The following is an 18,656-nucleotide window of genomic DNA, read 5'->3' as shown; positions in this document are numbered from 1 at the left end:
TGTCATTTCTATATATAAAGTACATCCTAAATACATCTAGCCGCAACTAGGTGTTGCTCTTATTCCTGAATTGGCCAAGTTTGAATATGAAATCTGAAGGACAGCCTAGGTAGCTTAAATCATTCCATGATGGAAGAGGAAGTAGCTTTCTTTCTCATTTAAACAAGATGAAAAAATTGTATTAAACGAAAACACACATTTTATACCTATTTAGAAACTATTGATTACAAAAGGCACTATACTAAAAGTTTTTGGCATATTACTTTGTAGGAAGTCAGAAATGAGCAGTATCCTTAGAAATAGATATATTTCTGTCTTTCGGGTATGAATAAATGTTCATCATACTTGAAAGATCTGACAGCATAAGCAACAAATACTATTACATTTTTACTACTAAAGAATAAGAGTTGTATTTGAGCTGTATGTTGGAGAAAGGACTAGTTTTCTTTTGAAACAATTTATCAGACTTGGGTCAGAAAAACTAATTCCCCACAGCTGAAACTTAATACTGCCCATTGACCGCCTAGAACTAGCTCTGATGATTGCACAATGCAGAGATCCGGCTAATGTCCCCAATGCAGGGAGAAGCTAAACGGGAAAAGTGATTCAGGAATGGGCTCTAATAACTTCACAATCCACACTTATAATTTAACTACAATAATGCTAACATATCTATCAAATTGGGCTAGGATGATTGAGTCTCTCAGAGAAGAAAATAATCGTAATTGGAGTTCAACAAATGCTAGGCGGTGTGCTAGAAACTTATTCATACATCTAATTTTTTTACCCTAATCATTTAACCCTATGAGACAGGTATTATTATCACCATTTTACAGAGGAAATTGAAGTTCAGAGAAACTGAATAACTTGCCAATGCTCTCATGGGTAATAACAGGGGGAGTCTGATTTGAAACCCAAATTGTAACTTTAAAACCTGTGAACCCGTCCGTGTTCATTTCAATTCTATGCTATTCCTCTTCCATGTAAGTACTAAAATATTAGTGTCAACTTTAATTAAGGAATATGCCTATTAGGCTTTGACAGAAAGAATTACATATTAATTCTACATATAAGCAGAGGAGAAAGAAAGGGAGCAGGATGGGGGCTTCCCTGGTGGCGCAATGGTTAAGAATCCGCCTGCTAATGCAGGGGACACAGGTTCGAGTCCTGGTCCAGGAAGATCCCACATGCTGCCGAGCAACTAAGCCCGTGCGCCACAACTACTGAGCCTGCGCTCTAGAGCCCGTGCGCCACAACTACTGGAGCCCACGCACCTAGAGCCCATGCTCCACAAGAGAAGCAACTGCAATGAGAAGCCCGTGCACCGCAACGAACAGTAGCCCCCGCTCACCACAACTAGAGAAAGCCCGCACACAGTAATGAAGACCCAAAGCAGCCAAAAATAAATAAATAAAATAAATAAATTTATTTTAAAAAAGGGAGCAGGATGATTGAAAAAACACAAACACAGAAAAAGGTTACGGTAAGCAGCCATTACTTTTAATTTTTTTGTGTCCCATTTTTTATTATGGAATTTGTATGGAATAAAGAACAGTAAAAGAAACCCCTATGCAACCCATTACCCACCACGAACAATTACATTCCTCAAAACTTGGGCTTCCCTGGTGGCGCAGTGGTTGCGAGACAGCCTGCCGATGCAGGGTACACGGGTTCGTGCCCCGATCCGGGAAGATCCCACATGCCGCGGAGCGGCTGGGCCCGTGAGCCATGGCCGCTGAGCCTGTGCGTCCGGAGCCTGTGCTCCACAACGGGAGAGGCCACAACAGTGAGAGGCCCGCGTACCGCAAACAAACAAACAAACAAACAACGTATTAGCAGTGGAGGGGTCAAACATATATCGTATTTTATTTGAAGGGCAATTAAGAAACTGTAGAGGACATCTAGCATGATGGAACCCCTCCAACTCACCCCTCCCCCCTCCGTGTGGCATCAACGTTGTTTCAGTTGCCTGTAGCACCAGGGATGGATCCTAATTAACCTAATCATAGTAATGCCATCCTTTTAAACCAGTAATTGGTTCAGAAACCTTACATTTTTGCCAGTCCACGCATGTATTCCCCTCCTAACTAACAATCTGTTCACATGTGGAATGCTAATTCTAAAGGGTACCCAATCCGACTGATGGAAACAACTTTAATTCCATGTGTATGAGATTCAACATTTTCTGACTATTTAAGTCAATTTGCAGTGGAGTTTTTGTTAATGCAGCCAGAACCAGCCTAACTAATTAGAGATAATCAAATAAAGTCTTGGGTGTTATCACCAAGTACTGACTTAATGTAAGAGGCTCCTACAAATAAAGATATAGGGAACATACTTTAAAAAGTCAAATGTCATTCATATTTAAGATGGGGACTTTGATCTTTTGTTCCCTTTAGAACATTCTATCCTCTCCCCTTACCCACCTATTCCAAAAAATAGGATACACAAAGGAATTGTCTGAAGACTATGAAAACCTATGCTCAGTAATAATGGTAGGATCCCTGCTTCTAAAGACATCAACAAAACAAAAAAACAAACAAACCTCTGAAATGCTACAATATTTTAAAACTTAATATAAAACTCAATCTGGTAAGTTTCTGTGTACTTTAAAAATTTATCTATATTTTTGAATTTCTAAAATAGTCCCATGGTTCAAAATTCAAAAGGTTCCAAAACTAATATCTTAGAACATTTCTGTCCTCAAGCCCCTTTCTTCTCCCAGGAGTCGTCAAATGTTACCAGTTTCTTATGAATATTTTCAGAGATTGTCAATTTGGAAATAATGCAGTGAAGTAATTTTCAGCTTGTCAATAATCTGTCAGTGTGATACAATAAAAAAGCAATACGTTTAAGAATAAAACATACTAATTTCAAGCCCTTGTTCTACCACAAACTAGCAAAGTCATCATTGTACAAATTAACCTAACCTCTGTAAGCCTCAGTTTCTTCATCTTTAAAATGGGGATAGAAATGGACATACTTGATATTGAGCACCTTTTATAGCCAAGTACAGTGCTAAATGCTGGAGATTCAGATGAGAAACATACTTGCTGCCTTCAAGAACTTAGGAGACAGACCAGTAAACAATTACACTATAGGGTGATGGTACAAGGACAGAGATAATCAGAGGATGACACAGGAACACAAAGCAGAAGGAGGTAGTGGGCATAATTCTTGGCATAAAGAAAATAAGCAAATATTGATTTCCTTTCTTTCTAATAACTTCATTTGATTTGCCTTATTTCATTTCACATTCACATTTTAAAAATACCATTCTACAGCTTTTAAAAAATGAAAGCATTCTGTTACTTTTATATTAAAACTATTTTTTAAAAAGTGAACCAATATGCAAAATTTCATGAACATGAATATTAAATCAGCAACTCAATTCTGAATAAACCACTGACATATCAAATTGAGTGGGTGCTTTTTAAGATTTCATTTTTCATTTTTTAATGAAAAATACATTTCTAAAGAGCAAATGAACTTCAGTATTTTTTTTTTTTTTTTTTTTTTTTTTTGCGGTACGCGGGCCTCTCACTGCTGTGGCCCCTCCCACTGCGGAGCACAGGCTCCGGACGCGCAGGCCCAGCGGCCATGGCTCAGGGGCCCAGCAGCTCCGCGGCATGTGGGATCCTTCCGGACCGGGGCATGAACCCGTGTCCCCTGCATCGGCAGGGGGACTCTCAACCACTGCGCCACCAGGGAAGCCCCCTTCAGTATGTTTTAGAAGATTATATAGTTTCACTGAAGTAAAACAAGCTCTCAGTGAACTTCTCCAAAATTCTTGTCTTTTAGTTAGGTACTAATCAGAAAGGCTTAAGATCTACCCTATTAAAAATACCCTTGAGGGGCTTCCCTGGTGGCACAGTGGTTGAGAGTCCGCCTGCCGATGCAGGGGACACGGGTTCGTGCCCTGGTCCGGGAGGATCCCACATGCCGCGGAGCGGCTGGGCCCGTGAGCCATGGCCGCTGAGCCTGCGCTTCCGGAGCCTGTGCTCCGCAACGGGAGAGGCCACAATGGCGAGAGGCCCGCGTACCGAAAAAAAAAAAAAAAAAAAAAACAACCCTTGAATCTAAAAATATGTATATGTATAACGGATTCACTTTGCTGTACACTTGAAACTAACACAACATTGTAAATCAACTATACCCCAATAAAAATTAAAACTACCCTTTGACCTCCTTGGACAAATGGCCTGAATCTGGGTCTGGGACAGGGAAAATACAAGATGAGCCTACAGCATCGAATAGTGCCTGCAAGTAAAGAAGTGCTTAAAAAAAAAAAAAAAAAAAAGACACAAGAGCCAGGATCTCCCACTGGTCACTCTAGACCAGTTTGGGCAAAAAAGCAACCAAACAATAAAATAAACACCCATGAATCCATACTGATAAAAATAAATGATTGAGTAAGTAAATAAATGAGGGAGAAGGGACATAGCTTCCTTACAGAAAAATTCCAACTAATATAAGCAGATACAACCTCCTCCAGGAGGTGGAGCTCAGTTCTCCTCTTCTGGAGTATAGGCTGGACTTAATTACTTGCTTCCAAAGAACAGAGTATTGAAAGAGTAAAAGATAGTAAATTCAACTAGAGAAAATCAGAAGACACCACCTTAACCAACTGATCACGGTCAGCATCTTTGGTAGTAAGTCATGTTGATGTCACTTGTCCTCTGATGTGATGTGATGAGAAAGATAGTTTACTTCTGTGGCATTCCTCTCAAAAATTCATAACCCCAGCCTAATCTTAAGAAAACGTCAAACAAACTCAACTGAGGGATAATTTACAAATACCTGGATAGTACGCTTCAAGTTTCAAAGTTGTGTTAGCAGAGCATTTGGAAGCAGTAGCTGCTAATGTCTAATGTCATGTGCTAGTGGCAAGGTCAGTGGCAAATGGGAAAAATCTAATGTTAGCTACAAAAGTTCTATACTGGACATTAAAGAACAGTCCCTGATATGCACTACTACTATGTCCTAGAGAAATCAATACCTTGGGATAAAAAGCATGCATTGGTTTAACTTCTGCAGAACATTTCTAAGAAAACTTTTAAATCAAAAATTTAGAGAGGGCTTCCCTGGTGGCACAGTGGTTGAGAGTCCGCCTGCCGATGCAGGGGACACGGGTTCGTGCCCCGGTCCGGGAGGATCCCACATGCCGCAGAGCAGCTGGGCCCGTGAGCCATGGCCGCTGAGCCTGCGCCTCCGGAGCCTATGCTCCGCAACGGGAGAGGCCACAACAGTGAGAGGCCTGCGTACCACCAAAAAGAAAAAAAATTTAGAGAAATTTGTGTGTATGTTTTAAACTGACACATAATTGGCCTTAAAACAATCTATCAGGGCCTCCCTGGTGGCGCAAGTGGTTGAGAGTCCGCCTGCCGATGCAGGGGATACGGGTTCGTGCCCCGGTCTGGGAGGATCCCATATGCCGCGGAGCGGCTGGGCCCGTGAGCCATGGCCGCTGAGCCTGCGCGTCCGGAGCCTGTGCTCCGCAACGGGGGAGGCCACAACAGTGAGAGGCCCGCATACCGCAAAAAAAAAAAAAAAAAAAAAAAAAAAAACAATGTATCAAAGAACCATTTGTTTTAAATTGGGCAGAAGTGCTGCATATTTAGTGGAAGGTATGCTAAACTGACATCTGCTACAATTTCAATGTAATTTTAAATATCATATTCATTAATGACTGAGACAATGTCTTTGTAAATTAATCCTGGTTAGCGAGCCTGAATATGCTATTCTTGTTCACACGAATGTTCAAGATACTGGTTGCAGCAACATATGGCACTTCATGCATTAAATACACTAAAATTCTTAGGGAGAGCAGTTTTTAAAGTGCAGGAATTTGTTACCAAGGAAAAGAGGAAGGGAGTGGGAAGGAATGACACACACACTCTCTCATGCAGTATGAGATTATCCTTCAGGTTCCAGATATAACATTCAAAGTATCTTTAAAAAACAAAGACATTTTCCTCAATAACATCTTGAGATATCCAGTTTCTCAAGTAAATCTTTCACCCCAAAGTCACCCTTTATAGTAAGTCTATGAATACCCAGCTTCTTTCAACAAGAACAATGAACTGCCTTTGCCTTTCCAAAACAACCAGCTGGTTAACCAAACAGAGAAGAAACCAAACTTCTTCAGTCACCAGATGTCTTAATTTGGAACAGATAGTAGCAATGTGGAATAATCCAATTCTTGAATTGGTACTCTATGTTTACTACTTCTTTTTCTAATTCTCAAGAGATGCTTTTCAAAATTAAGCAAATGGGCTTCCCTGGTGGCACAATGGTTGAGAGTCCACCTGCCTATGCAGGGGACCCGGGTTCGTGCCCCGGTCCGGGAAGATCCCACATGCCAGGGAGCGGCTAGGCCCGTGAGCCATGGCTGCTGAGCCTGCGCGTCCGGAGCCTGTGCTCCGCAATGGGAGAGGCCACAACAGTGAGAGGCCCGCGTACCACAAAAAAAAAAGAAATTAAGCAAATGCTCTCTGTAATAACTGCAAATAAAGGGAAGGGGGAGGGGGAATAAAAAGAGTAATGACCTATAATAGAATGATGTTAACATTATCAAAGAACAATCCACTTGAATACTATGTTATAGTTAGAAACTGATAAGCAATATCATTAAATCCCTAGGACTTCCCTGGTGGTCCAGTGGCTAAGACTCCATGCTCCCAATGCAGGGGACCCAGGTTTGATCCCCGGTCAGGGAACTAGATCCTACATGGAGCAACTAAAGATCCTGCATGCCACAACTAATACCTGGCACAGCCAAATAAATAAATATTTTTTAAAAATCATTAAATCCCTATTCAATAATTCAGAAACGATTCTCGAATGGCTAACATGACAGGCCTAAAACACACTGGATTTGGCAAAGTCCCTGCTCTCAACAAAGAGCAGCGGGGAGACAGACAGATATATAGACAAATAACTAATTATACTAATGAAAATAGTGATAAATATTATAAAAAATAATATTGGGTAAGGCAAGAAATGGGGCAGGAATAGTCTTTTAGATTTGGTCATTAAAGGCAAGCCTCTCTCATGAGGTGAGATTTGAGCCGAGACCAAAATAGAATGAGGGAGCAAAGTACTGGACCTTGTGAACCAAGAGAAAAATAATGAAATGAAAATAAAAACAAAAATAAGCAAATGGGATCTAATTAAACTTAAAAGCTTTTGCACAGCAAAAGAAACCATAAACAAAACGAAAATTCAACCCTTGGAATGGGAGAAAATATTTGCAAACGAAGCAACCGACAAGGGATTAATCTCAAAAATATATAAATGGCTCATGCAGTTCAATATCAAAAATACAAACAACCCAATCCAAAAATGGGCAGAAGATAATTTTCTCTCCTGGGCAGAGAAAAATAGCAAGTGGGCCAGTGCAGCTAACACTGAGTCAGAGAAAGAAAGGGATGTAGGAAATAAGGTTGAAGAGGTAGCTGCAGTCAGATAAGAGCTTTGCAGGTCCCAGTAAGGACTTCAGATTTTATTCTCAAGAGAGAAAGCAAGCCACTGCAGGTTGACAGCAGGTGAGAAACGTCTGTGAAGAGATTCCTCCAGCCGCTGACTGGAGAACAGACCTAGGGCAAGAATGAAAGTAGTAAAGAGGCTTGTGCACAATTCTGGGCAAGAGATACAAAAGTAGGGAGAAGTCGCTGGATTCAGGCCACAAGTATGAAAGAGGAATAAACAGCATTTTCTCATTAGACTTCAAGAGGGGTATGAGAAGAAGTGTCAAAGATGATTCTTAGGTTTCTGGCCTCAGCCACAAAGTGAATAGACCATTGGCATGTTACTTTTAGGATAATTACAAGATGATTAATTAGATAATTAGACAATTATCCAACTGTTTAAATAGTCTTTATAAACTGTGGTATATTAGTACAATAAAATTATACACAGCAAAAAACAAAACAAAAACCCACACACCACTGGTACACGCAACAAGGTGCATGAATCTCAGAACTGTTTAGTGACCGAAGCCCGACACAAAACGTTGCTACAGAATTTCACTTATATAAAGTTTAAGAACAGGTAAAACAAATCTACAATGGTGGCAACTGGAATACTGGTTATCTTTTGGGGGAATCCGGACTGGGGAAGAAAGCAAGAGAACTCTGTGAGTCGTGATTATGCACAGATGTATACATTTGAAAAAACAAACAAATCATCACGGAGGAGAATGACCCTCTGCCTCCATCACGATTCTCACACGGAGTAAAAAGCATCAACAGTCTACTGCTGGAGGAGAAACAGCATGGTGAGAAAGCCCCTATCTGGCACATGCCAGCAGTGCCTGCTAAAAGTTGCGAGTGGAGAAGGACAATGAGGAAAGCCCTCCAGCATCCCAGGCCCAACACTGCAGTGGCTTATTAACATCAGACAAAGGAGAGGTCTGAACAAGCACTATTAATTCACTCAAAATTATCATAGACCTAAATGTGAGGGCAAGAACTACAAAACTTCTAGGAAAGAAGCAGAGAAGTTATGACCCTTGGGTTAGGTGAAGATTTCTTAGAATCCAAAAGCACAAACCAGCAAAGAAAAACTTGAATTAATTAAAATTTTAAACTTCTCTGCTTTTTGAAAATCAGTTAGGAGAATAAAATGTCAATCTCTGATCAGTTAGGAAAATAAAATGTCAGTCTCTGGGACTTCCCTGGCAGTCCAGTGGTTAAGACTCCGTGCTTCCAATGCAGAGGGCACGGGTTCAATCCCTGGTCAGGGAACTAAGATCCCACATGCCGCTGCAGTGCAGCCAAAAAAAAAAAAAAAAGTCAATCTAAAAGAAAAGAGGTGAAGCTCAAGGTACCAGAAATCAAGTTTATTTGGGAACAGCAGAGTAATTGCAATTTGCGACAGCCAAGCTGCAACGAGTTACAGGCAAGTCTGTTGAAGGTTTAGGATGGGTTCCTTTTATGGGCAAGCAGTGCAAAAAAGGAGAGTCCAGGGCTTCCCTGGTGGCGCAGTGGTTGAGAGTTCGCCTGCCGATGCAGGGGACACGGGTACGTGCCCCAGTCCGGGAAGATCCCACATGCCACGGAGTGGCTGGGCCCGTGAGCCACGGCTGCTGAGCCTGCGTGTCCGGAGCCTGTGCTCCGCAACGGGAGAGGCCACAACAGTGAGAGGCCCGCGTACCGCAAAAAAAAAAAAAAAAAAAAAAAAAGGAGAGTCTAGTTGGGGGCCATGCAGCAAGTCACTGGTTCGAAGATGGGAAGAGATTCTTGGAGGATGCTCACTAGTCACAGGTTAAGTTTCGATAAATCTGTAAATTTGATAATTCTCTAAATCGGGTATTCATGGGAAATCAGTCTCTCAGTGTTTAGGTTTTGTTTTTCTGAGGGCACATGAATGGGTCTACATTTCATATCCTTTGGTTCCATTTTAGATTAAAATCCTTTCACTCTTCCCTCGCTTGAGCAGGATCTTTCTCAGACAGTATCGCTGATCAACCTTATTGCGTGGGCATTTGTTTAGTCAGAGATGTTGTTAGATGTTGGGCTGTGTGTCCCTTGGAGCTGCAGAGGACCATTCTAAGATGTTCTGTTCCACCGAAGAGGGAAATGGCAAGTGGATTTTTGGCTTCATTTGAACAACATGGGGAATCTCAGTCATAGTCCTCTAAGGTGGTCAGGTTGGTTTCCATGGTCAATTGAGCCTCATGATAAGCCTTAGGAACTTTATCCTGTACGTACATCTGAGGGAAAGACATTTGCCTACTGAAATAAGACAGCAGAAATTTCATTAGGAGGATGACACCCAGGGTCAGAAGTCCAGTTATGGTTACTGACCGGAACAAACTTCTCAACCAGTTTCCCCAGCTACCTATATTTAATAGGTTGAGAATGTCCCAAGTCCTGGAGCTTGGCCTATTTCAGTTAACAGATTGATACTGTCCATCATTTTTTATTTCTTGCATTATTTTTCCCCATTTGTTAACATAAAAACAGCCTTCTGCCCCAAGCAGAGCACAGGTTCCTCCCTAGTGTGCAGTGAGGAGGTGTAGTGCTCTGTGGTTTTGTAAGACTACTTGCGCTAGGCTGTCTGTTTGGGTTTGTTGATTTTCAAAGGCTCTAAGAGAAGCATGAAAGGTAGTTGCCATGACTACAGAGAGGTTTCAAATTGCTTTTTCAAGTCTGTTACTCCAACCCAAGGGGAAAAAGACTCAGGCAAAGGCACGCCCAAACCCCTTTCTATCTACTATGGGGTTATTTGTGGGCATCCATTCAAAATTATATCCATCCCAGCTTTGACGTGCTCTTTTAAGTTGTTAGGAGAAAGAACCCAGACTGGGTACATAGGCAGTGGAAGGGCAACGACTCCACAACGTCCCTTCCATTTAAGGAGGAGTGTTTCTGCACAGAAAGAAATAACCAGTGTTTTCTAAAGACAGGATGTTACGTGGGCCCCCTTTTTTTTCCTGGTATAAAAGAGCTCTCAGGATCAAAAACATGGTCATTTACATATAGCACATGACAGTCAGCATGGTGGGAATGGCTGTAAGAACATTTTAAATTTCTATACATTTGGAATAACAGGTGAGTTTGATTATTGCGGGTGAGTTTCTCATGAAGGTCTGGGGAATCTCCAGGGAGAAGGTAAGTTGAATTAAGTTCCCACCATTCACCAGATTTTTGATCAATTCCCTATTAAGTACCATCGAAAGGAAGCACATCCGCTTCCCATTCCCTGGTACCATTATAATTTTCATTATCCCACCACAGAGATACATTAATGGAGGAGACATTTAGTCTTCTTGATTCCAGCAGGGAGTGAATTCATGATCATCTGAGTCATATAGAATTGTATAGTTACAAGCGTTTAGTGGGAGGGATGCCAGAGTTTTGCCAGTACCATAAATGTTTTCGAAACACAAAGAAAGATTTTGGGTAAGAGTCCAGACTTGATTAAGGGGTATTCCTTTATGGGCAGGGGGCACCCAATGGAATGCTGTAATGTCTGGTGCCAATTTGCTGCAAGGAAGAACATGCACCTCTTCAAAGGTACCAAAGGAAAAGCCTACATCTCTGCCAGACAGATTTCGCCATCCTTCTAAGGTTAATGGCCAGGTTACCAGTTCAGGTTCATCATGAATGTTATTAGCTCTGGCACAAATCAAACAATCCGTAAGGCTGGCAGAATCAGGGAGTTTTGGTAAGGTGCACCAAGGGATGCGCTAAAGCTAATGAGAGCAGCAAGAAAGCCAAAGAAAGGGCAATTAGAACTTTAAGCAGCATGACACAGGCCTGTCTGGATATCCTGGGAAAGCTGTCTACTTCTGATGTCATCTGCTTCAGTAGAAAATTTTAGCTTTGAATCACCAGTTAGGTTGCAGATCTACTCAAGTTTGGGGGCCTTTTTTTTTTGCGGTACACGGGCCTATCACTGTTGTGGCCTCTCCCATTGTGGAGCACAGGTTCCGGACGCTCAGGCTCAGCAGCCATGGCTCACGGGCCAAGCCGCTCCGCGGCATGTGGGGTCTTCCCGGACCGGGGCACGAACCCGTGTCCCCTGCATCAGCAGGCGGACTCTCAACCACTGCGCCACAAGGGAAGCCCCTGCGGGCCTTTTTATAGAAGAGACGCATGAATCCAGGAGTCCATCCCTTGGAGTTTAGCGACACAGGGGTTAGTCAGCAACAGCTGGTAGGGGCCCTTGCAACAGGGTTGGAGGGAAACTTTATGGATATGCCTTCTCCAACAGACGAAGTCACCAGGCTGCGAAGTGTGGTGTTTGACATCTTTGTCTCCTGGGAGCATGCTGTGGAAAGATTATTCCTCCAAAGCATTATTATTGTCAACGGATTTAATTAGACTTTTGCAAATCTGAAATATATCCCCTTTTATTATTTGTAGGTCAAAGGAAGCAGGGACTAGATGCGTTGGCTGTCCTATAATTATTTCAAAGGGTGAGAGCTTATGAATCCTGAATGGAACGGGTCCCAGAGTTAGAAGAACCAGCAGAAGTATTTTTGGTTGAGGTATTTGGAGATTTTTAACTAATTTAGCCAATGGATCTTGATAATTCCATTTGTATGTTCAACCAGTCCTGAAGAGTGAGGATGATAAGCAAAATGAAAATGTTGTAGAACTGGCCAGACAGCACAGATTTGTGAAAGTAATTGTCCAGTAAAGTGGGTTCTCCGGTCACTATGGAGTTCCAGGGTGGTTCCTCAAATGGAAGTAATCTTTTTTAAAAGGACTTTAGCTACAGAAGAGGCAGCTGCCTTTCTACATGGAAATGCTTCAGTCCATGTGAAAACATGCACACCATTACTAGCCTCATATATTTATATCCATGAGACAGGGACAATTGTATGAAATCCATCTGCCAGACCTCAAATGGTCTATTGGGTAAATCAAAATGTCCCCAGGCAGTGTAGATAGTCTTCTCTGGGTTGAATTTAGGACAAGATATGTGTTTTTTGTGGCCTTGCCGACGTTTCTCCACCAAGATTCATTCATAAATGTTACCATTTTCTCACTGGACCAATGGTTTAATTCATATATGGTAGTTAAAAAGGGAAATTTTAGATTTTTTTTGGCAGGACCAATTAATTACTGGGTCCAAACCAGAGTCCCTTTACTTCACAGTACAACAGCCTTTGATTTTCCAATTCTGTTTTTCTCTTTCAGAGGCCAACTGTTGTACTTCCCTGGCTAGTTCCCTTAGGTCCTCGCCAGGGGGAGTAGCCTTCTGGACTATGACAGAGGTTTGGCTTATAGATCTCAGAAGGGTGGCATTTTTTGCAGGAATACTGGTGAGGTGGTTTCCTTTGGCTTCCAGAAAATCAGACTTGGAATGCCCAGGGACTTTAATGACAGCTAGAGCTGCTGGCAGCAGTATAGCATCCAACAAATTTTGGACATAAGGGCCATTCTTAATTTTAACTCCACTAGAAGTAAGGAAACCCCACTGTTTCCATAACATTCCAAAGCCATGGGCTATCCCAAAGGCATGTCAACTATCTGTACAGACATTTGCCGTCTTGCCTTTGGCTAAAACACGTTTGAATGAGAGCTTGTAACTCCTCTTGTTGGGCTGAAGTGGTTGAAGGCAAGGGTGCAGCCTCAATGACCTGGCATACCTGGCACAGAATTTGCCATTCTCACTTTTTAGGTAAGAACCATCAATTAACCAGATCAGCATTCACCAAGGGGGTTTCTTGTAAGTCATCATGAGGGGTCAAGAGGTGATCCATCAAAGTCAAACAGACATGGGGAACTTCATCAGTGCAAGAGGGAAGAGGGATAGCAGGGTTTGAGACTGTTATAATGAACAAGAGTCATATGAGGGGAGGTTAGTAAGAGGATTTCATAGGTGGTAAGACGTCTCGCTCAAAGGTTTTGAGTGTGGTACAAAATTTAAGAAAGGCTCAACAGGCTAAGGTACAAAGATGATCAAGGAGGATCCTATAACAGTCCCTTCAGTAGCCTTTACTAAAAGAGTGGAAGCAGGCATCGCTCTAAGGGGTGGGGGTGGAGTACTCTCAGGCCACTGAATCTCACTGTTGGCTGTAGAAACATAAAGGTCGGTGATAGTCCCCATGTTTTTGGGTAAGTAATCTGAGGGCATTCCCTTCCTTCTCATATACAAAAAGGAAAATGGGTAGCTGATAATTTAGGTGTCCAAAGGCAGGTGGATTTATTAGGCTTTCTTTCAAGACCTTAAAGCCCAAGCTATCTTGATCATCCAAACAATGGGGTCAGGTTGGTGTTCTTTAGTAAGGCATATAGGGGCTGAACCACTAAGGAGAAATTTGGGATCCAATTATGACAATGACTAGCTAGTCCAAGAAAGCCTCCAGCGAATTTTCTGTCATTTAAATCAGCCTTTCAAACTTGTGAGAAGTAAGAAGGCCTCAGTAAAGCCTTGAGGCATGACTGTCCAGATGTACTGTTGTCCTTCAGGTAAAGGCAAAGAGACACTGACTACCCCTTTCAACAGGGACACTAAAAACCCACTGTATAAGTTGACTAGAATGTAAAAGTTGCTTCTAGTATGGATGGATACCAACAGCATGTGGGGATTAGAAAAGACAGGACAGCAGAGAATTACAATGTTATTTATTGCCCTACGGTCTTGGACAAATCTCCATCCTCATCCTTTTTTTTTAACAGGCAAAATAAGGGTATTACAAGGACTAGCACAAAGGATAATAAGTCCTTGGGCCTTATGGTCCTCTGTAATGGGCCTTACGCCCTGGATATTCACAGGATATTTGTTTATTCTTAGGAGAGGTTTTGTGTGGCCAATCCGGATCATAATGGGAGGGGCACCATGAATTGTGCCTTTTTCTGTTAAGAATTTTGTCCAAAGATTAGGGAATTCCAGGTTTAATAGGACAGATGAGTACAAAGTTTGGACTGCCTTGGTTTGTAGAGTGCCAATAATGGCAAAAGGGGTTAAATTTTCCTAAGTGTTGAATTCAAACTCAAGGGATATTTCTGCCTTTTCAGAGAAAAAAAAAAGGCAGCATTGTATTTCTCCAGAAAATCTCATCCCAGTAAATGTTTGGGAGCAGGCATTTTTCTTGCAAAGGTCCAGACAAAAAAATATGGGCTGAGAAATAAGGACACATTGCAGTTTTTTAAAGATTCCCACTGTTTGAACATACATATTACTCCAAGAAAGGGACTGTTTAATTGTAGTGGGGTTGAGCACTTATAAGAGTAGCTCCTGTGTCAAATAATACTGTAAGGAGGGACTTTCCTGGTGGCGCAGTGGTGAAGAATCCGCCTGCCAATGCAGGGGACACGGGTTCGAGCCCTGGTCCGGGAAGATTCCACATGCCGCGGAGCAACTAAGCCCGTGCGCCACAACTACTGAAGCCTGTGTGCCTAGAGCCCATGGTCCACAACAAGAGAAGCCACCGCAATGAGAAGCCCACTCACAGCAACAAAGAGTAGCCCTGGCTTGCCTCAACTAGACAAAGGCCGCACGCAGCAATGAAGACCCAACACAGCAATAAACAAACAAACAAACAAACAAATAAATTAATGTATTTTAAAAAAGAAAATACTGTAAGGAATTGGTCCCTGATCTGGAGAGTAGTTTCCTCCAGTCTATTTAATGGCAGAACAAGGAACAGTCCCTGTGTGTCCTTGGAGTCCCATCATTGGGGGTGGGTTTGGCCATGGGTTCTTAGAAGGTTGTGACTATTTGGATTTCAATTTGTAGCCATCTTTTTTCCATGGTCAGGTTTTTTACAATAATGACATAGTTCTGTAGGACGGATTTGCTTTGGAGTTTCTATCCGTTGGTGTTGTAGATTCAAAATCTTAGTTGTCTTTTTTCTAGAGTCACCTTCTATGGTGTGAGCTAATTTATTAGCCAGATTGACAAGGTCAGGGGTGAACACTGTCTCCCATTTGATACAGGTTCTTTTGACCAACAAGGATAAGTCCTTGTGCAGGCAATTTATACACATGGAATTAAAAGCCACCTGAGTGGGGACTTCTCTGGTGGCGCAGTGGTTAAGAATCCGCCTGCCAATGCAAGGGACAGGGGTTCGAGCCCTGGTCTGGGAAGATCCCACATGCCGCGGAGCAACTAAGCCCGTGTGCCACAACCAATGAGCCTGCGCTCTAGAGCCCGAGAGCCACAACTACTGAGCCCGTGAGCCACAACTACTGAAGCTCGTGCACCTAGAGCCCATGCTCCACAACAAGAGAAGCCACAGCAATGAGAAGCCTACGCAACCAAGAGTATCCCCGCTCGCCGCAACTAGAGAAAGCCTGCGCACAGCAACAAAGACCCAACACAGCCAAAAATAAATAAAATAAATAAATTAGTTTAAAAAATATATACTGTTTAAAAAAAAAAAAAACCACCTCAGTGGACTCAATGTCTATGGGGAGTCCAGAATTTTCTTTGGAAACAATTTGGAGTTTGTTCTAATAGTCATGGAAGGATTCGGCAGGCTTTTGGATGCATACCTGAGTTTTATTCCAGTCCACAGGTTTGGGGAAGGCTCTAGGGATGGTTCTGTGCAGCCTTTTGGCTATATGATGAGGTTGACCATATAAAAGGGCTACTGGTTCGTTTAGCTTAAACCCTAGAAGTTGTTCAGGGTTTCCCCAACCTGCAGTTTTAATCCATTGTGGGGCCTGACATTCTCCAACAAGCAAATGAACTAATAAATAGAGACCAGAGAGACTATGTTGGTAGGTTGGGGTTACAATACTGAATTCCTCAGCAAATGTATGGGGATCCTCAGTTACCTTGGGGAAATCCTTAATTACAGCCCTAATTTTTTGGTCTTTGTCCATGGGGCGTAGGAAATCTAGGGCAGTTTTTAGTAGGATGCTCAGAAGGTCTCATTTTGAAAAAGAAGATCTTAATGGGCTCAGTTTGGTGAGGAACGAAAGTAAATTCAGACAGAGGAGAGACTCAGGAAGGGGCAAGGAGGGATACAGAGGAGGTGGAACAGTGGGGTTAGAAAGGACCTTGGTTAGCACTGAGGAAAAGGGCTCTGGAATTTTTTTATCCATCTTTGGTTGTTTATTTTGCTTCAGTCAATGTAGAAATAAGGAGGCAATTTTAGAATCCTGAATGTTTAGTAGCCTCTAGATACCAATTAAAATAACAATCCCACTCAGATTGCTTAATATTGTAGCCATGGTCTTCTAACTTAGTTTAAAGAAAACAAGTTTGGGGAGATCAAAGTTTCCACAAAATGATAATTGGAGTTCTATGTTATCCTTTGTAAGATTGGTCTATTTAGTCAAACATGCACATGAGGAAGGACCATAATTTTTTTAACATAAAACTGGCTAGGGGGCTTCCCTGGTGGCGCAGTGGTTGAGAGTCCGCCTGCCGATGCAGGGGACACGGGTTCGTGCCCCGGTCCGGGAAGATCCCACATGCAGCGGAGCTGCTGGGCCCGTGAGCTATTGCCCAAGTCTGCGCATCCAGAGCCTGTGCTCCGCAACGGGAGAGGCCGCAACAGTGAGAGGCCCGCGTACCGCAAAAAAAAAACCCAAAAAACGAAAAACTGGCTAGGATTCCCCAAGGGGGAGGCCACCTTTAGTACATTCAGATGACTAGATAAAATTATCAGAAACAAAAGAGTACTTACCAGAAAGACAATCTGTCTCTATCTAGATTTTGAATAAAGTAAGACAGCTCAACCAAAAAGAGGTAGCTTGAGATCTGAGAGGACTTACCAAACTGAAAGTTACAGCGACTCACAGAAGCAAACAGTGCAAAGGACTCAAGTGCAGGAACCTCACTTGATCCCAGAAGTTCAAGTGGTTGGCGCCTTCAGATCACTTATGACACCATGCAATGTCAACCTAAAAGAAAAGAGGTAAGCTGAGGCAAACTCGAGTTACCGAAAATCGAGTTTATCCTGGAGTAGCAGAGATATTGCAGTTCAGGACATGCATGCTGCAATAAGCTACAGGTGAGTCCACTGAAGGTTTAGGCTGGGTTGCATTTATGGGCAAGGAGTGCAAAAGGGGAGGGTCCAATTAGGGGCCATGCAGAGTTCACTGGCTCAAAGATGGGGAGAGATTCATGGGTCAGAGGTTAAGGTTCACTCTTTTGTAAATCAGGCATTTATGGGAAATCAGTCTCTCAGTCTTTAAGTTTCATTGTTCTGAGAGCACAAGTGTGAGATTCTCCATTCCATATCCTTCAATTCCATTTTAGATTAAAATCCTTTTACAGTTTTATCCACATCAGGCTGGAGGGACATATGGGGGTAGCCAAGGGAGGATGTAAAATAGATATTTGGATACATCAGTTTACAGCTCTGGAGGAAAGTATAAAACTGGGTCATCAGACTATAGGAAATAGGCAGTAATTAAAAACTAGGGAATTGGATGAAACTCGCGAAGGGGAATTATACAGAATGATATAAAACAACAGGTCAAGAATGGAATCCTGAGGGCTTCCCTGGTGGCGCAGTGGTTAAAAATCCGCCTGCCAATGCAGGGGACACGGGTTCGAGCCCTGGTCTGGGAAGTTCGCGGCATGTGGGATCTAACTAAGCCCATGCGCCACAACTACTGAGCCTGCACTCTACAGCCCGCAAGCCACAACTACTGAAGCCTGCACGCCCTAGAGCCCATGCTCCACAACAAGAGAGGCCACCGCAATGAGAAGCCCATGCACCGCAGCAAAGAGTAGTCACCACTTGCCACAACTAGAGAAAGCACACGTGGAGAAATGAAGACCCAATGCCACCATACATACATACACACATACACACATACATACATACATAAATATAAATTAGGGGGGAAAAAAAAGAATGGAACCCTGAAACACCAGTTAAAGAAATGGGCAGAGGAAAAATAAAAACTATAAAGGAGACAAAGAAAAAAAAAAGAACCAGAAGAACCTCAGAAAAGTGGCCAAACAATAGACAGCTAGTATTAACTGATTAATAACTAGGTTCCTATATCAGTTTCTTCACGTGCATTGCTTCATTTAACCCTACCAATAACCCTAGAAGATAATCTTTTTATTACTGCTTTTTAGGTGAGGAAACTGAGGCTTAGAGAAATAGGTATTGCACAGTAGTTGAGAGAATGGGTATACCGCCAGACTGTCAGGGTTCAAATTCTGGCTTCACCAGCTGCATAGCACAGGGAGATCAGCTCCATGCTTTGTGACCACCTAGAGGAGTG

General features: G+C 42.5%; 1 protein-coding gene across 9 annotated transcripts in view; it reads right to left on the bottom strand.

The window, feature by feature from the left end:
- WDR89 (WD repeat domain 89) overlaps positions 1-18,656 on the bottom strand; it is a 36,632-nt gene that overhangs the window by 8,024 nt on the left and 9,952 nt on the right. For 5 of the 9 annotated variants that reach the window (XM_060098053.1, XM_060098055.1, XM_060098054.1 and 2 more), the window contains one exon: positions 17,187-17,315. The exons of 3 other annotated variants lie outside the window; for them this stretch is intronic. The gene's annotated coding sequence lies outside the window, so the exon portion shown is untranslated. Of the gene's footprint in view, positions 1-9,195; positions 9,738-17,186; positions 17,316-18,656 lie in introns of those variants that run through there. One more of the 9 variants, XR_009531844.1, reaches the window with a different exon arrangement.

Source organism: Mesoplodon densirostris, chromosome 4, assembly GCF_025265405.1.
Source record: "Mesoplodon densirostris isolate mMesDen1 chromosome 4, mMesDen1 primary haplotype, whole genome shotgun sequence".
Lineage (NCBI taxonomy): Eukaryota > Metazoa > Chordata > Mammalia > Artiodactyla > Ziphiidae > Mesoplodon > Mesoplodon densirostris.
The sequence above is the reverse complement of the archived record's forward strand: the minus strand, read 5'-3'. Positions and strand labels throughout refer to the sequence as shown.